Raw genomic sequence first — 3770 nt, forward strand, 5'->3', positions numbered from 1 at the left:
CTGATCTGTGATTTAAGTGTTGAGTTTGATCTAATAAGGTGTATTTATGAAAACAACATATTGTTTTTATGCCTACCACAAAACCTTGCTCAGCCTACCTATGCAGGAATTGCTAAGGCTCTTGTGACGTCTTTATTGCTGACCAATGATAGGGAGTGAAAGTGACATCTCAACAAATATGAAGGCCACATCAAACGGTAGTTCATCTTTACTGGCCAAACTGGGGTTGTAACCTGTAATTGAAATTGTCACGTGCTACAGATCCTCTGCATAGGTGAACGAAGCTTTTGTACTTCATACAAGGCGTTTGGTACAAGAAGCGCCTCCCATTGGTTAAAGGGTGCAGCCTGTGACGAAAATAAAATGGATCCATACTCGGGCATTGACATCGCTTCACGTGACCGACCTAGGCCTTGAAAACATGCAGTTTCATGTACAGGATGCGAGATGACTGGAGAAAGTGGTGCCATAGGTAGCCTTCCGCATATAAGTCTAAGGTTTTAAAGAAACCATGCCATAAATTCACTACACATACACACACAGTTATGCTTTGTCCGATTAGCAATAAATAATCAACCAAATAGATCTCTTCCTGGAGTCATTTGCTTGAAAACATAGTTCCCACATGAAAGTAATAATGGTGGGAAAATATTAACAATAGTGATAGATAATTAGTCAATACATTCTAATCATTGTAGCTTTTCGTTTTATGACAAATTCCTAGTCAAACCGGTGTATTAAATTACTCAAGCTAGTTCTCATCTACCTAGTTATCTTTCTACGATAGAAATTGGCGACTTGCCATTATATACAACTGCGTAAAATTCCACTACAACAAAGTTAATATGTATATATTTTTTCACAGATCTATTTTTAATGGCCTATTACTACGGTCTCAAATAATAAATATAATATTATCGTAACGGCACACCTTCTGCACCATTCATTACTGTATATATAATATTATCGTAACGGCACACCTTCTGCACCATTCATTACTGCCGAAGAAACTTTTCACGCAGCACAAGAATTCCTTAGGTTAGCTGGGGATGCAACATCCAAAGCACCTACCGAAACGCCATATACGTATATATCATCTATAATATATAAATTGCCATGGCACATAACGACTTCTGTTGAATATTAATCGATATTTTCCGTGACATTACATCACAGTAAAAGTGACAATAATGTTCTACAAACCTTTATTTACTGGCTCTATACGAAAGTTACACGTTTAACATAATGGTAGCTCTACTGCACATCTCGTGCGCTGCACACCATTTCCGGCGAGGTGTTTGGAGCAACACCAGAGCTCATCATGTCGACTGGAACAGCGGTGTAGTAAACAAAGATTTGTAAAACTCTGTTATCTGTTTTATTGTGAAGTAATATAACCTAGATTACTGAAGACTGTTGTCTGTTTTATTATCAAGTAATATCACGTAGATTACTGAAGACTGTTATCAGTTTTATTGTGAAGTAATATCACGTAGATTACTGAAGACTGTTATCAATTTTATTGTGAATTGATATCACGTAGATGATTGAAGACTGTTATCAGTTTTATTGTGAAGTAATATCACGTAGATTACTGAAGACTGTTATCAATTTTATTGTGAATTGATATCACGTAGATGATTGAAGACTGTTATCAGTCTTATTGTAAAATAACATCATGTAAATTACTGAAGACTGTTACCAATTTTATTGTGAAGTAATATCACGTAGATGACTGGTCAATAGATCTCACTTCGTCGACATAAGTTGTTATGTATCATTAGCTAGTCTTTACTTTGGAAGGGGGTATTGTGAAAGTTTTAATAAAGTTGCTTTAGAACTTCAACAAACAAAATGATTGTGATCTTATGCTGCAATATACAGTGTTTTGTAGGAACATAAATTAACGATAAAAAAGCTACAAAAAGCATTCAGCTTGTTGTAAAGTTGTGTTTGACTGTTTCTCTTAACTAACCCACTCGTTCCTCAGTCAGTGATAAAAAGATTCCAAGATTACAGTATCTAAACTTCTTCAATCGTTAGAGTTAAATCAAATGTTTTTAGAGTGTTTAATACACTTTTCACTTAGAGTAATCGACTCATAATTTAAGAGTTTGGATTCGAATTCAAACTCCGAACGTGCTCACCCTTTCAGCAGCAGGGGCATTATAACGTGATTCCACTATTTGCCGGTAAAGAGCAACCAAAGAGTCGGTGATGGGTGGTGTTGACTAATTGCGTTTCTTCTAGTCTCTCATTTCAAAATTAGAACGGTTAGCGCAGACAGTCCTTGAATAGCTTTGTGAGAAAATAAAAAAAACAAACAACAAACAATACTCTCTTCGCAGATTTGTGAATACTTTTCACCAGACGTTTCTGGAATACACACGAAGAATTCCCTGATGGCAGCGCGTGACTCTAACTAGTTACTCACCTACAAGTTTTACAAGAGCAGTTTTAATTTTTTTTCCTACTAAAGAAAGTATAAGACATATTGCTGTTGGCAAATTCACAATACAATGACATCAGCGACGTCCTTGATTGTAATTGTAAACAATGCATATGTATATCTTTCTGTCCATTATACGGCAGATGACTTGGTGATAAGTTACCGAGATAAAGTGATTATATTTTTATATATAAAGAAAATAATTCGATAAAACAAGGTCACTTAGTAGTTTAACATTGACCTAATGTCGTCTATTAAAAAACATATGCGAAGAACATCATATGACACCACTGAACACTAATAACAAACGTGTTAAAAACGACATCTGACATTCCAGAACACTTTTAAACATATATGTTAAACCACTAACACTCCAGAATACTATTAAATATAAATGCTAAAACACAATCTGACATTCCAGAATATTATAATATATATATATGTTAAAACACTAACACTCCAGAATACTATTAAATATATATATGTTGAAACACTAACACTTCAGAATACTATTAAATATATATATGTTAAAACACTAACACTTCAGAATACTATTAAATATATATATGCTAAAACACTAACACTCCAGAATACTATTAAATATATATATGCTAAAACACAATCTAACTATCCAGAATATTATTAAATACATATGCTAAAGTGCAAAAAAATACTATCTGACAAGTCAAAATAAAAATGTACATTTTTTAAACTACCTGATCTGATAAATTGATGGATTATACATTTGTAGTAACCTTTCCTTTTTATATTAAATACTATATCACTTTAGGAACATCAAGTTATTAACGTCAAAAGTCAGCAGACTTGTCCACTGGAGGAAAGCAGTAAAAGTGAGATAGGAAGCTCTTACACGCAACCAGAATTAATAAGTTTTGGGTTCTTAACGAAAAGAAAAGATTGGTGTAAACTATTTATTATTATATTATAATGTCTTCATCTTAAATACTATGACGCTAAAAGGTATGTTTTCTATTTGTTTTGTTGTTAATCATATAGTTACACAATAAGCTATATGTGCCCCGCTTATCGCGGGTATCCAAACCTAAGTTTTAGCATCATAGATCCCCTCACACTTATCGCTGAACCACTACAACAGGGCGAATAGTTTCTAAAAAATTATATTTCCAGAAGAAGTAAAAAAAAAAACAACTAATCTTGAATATTTCAAAATACAATGGCCTGGTGGTAATCGACTCGACTCGCCATCTGTTGGTCGCAGGTTTATATCTCGTCACCGAAAACAATATCGATGTTATAAGTTTAAACAACAATAGCTTATGTTCAGTTTGACTATCCTAGT

The sequence above is a fragment of the Tachypleus tridentatus genome, chromosome 7 (assembly GCF_004210375.1).
Source record: "Tachypleus tridentatus isolate NWPU-2018 chromosome 7, ASM421037v1, whole genome shotgun sequence".
NCBI lineage: Eukaryota > Metazoa > Arthropoda > Merostomata > Xiphosura > Limulidae > Tachypleus > Tachypleus tridentatus.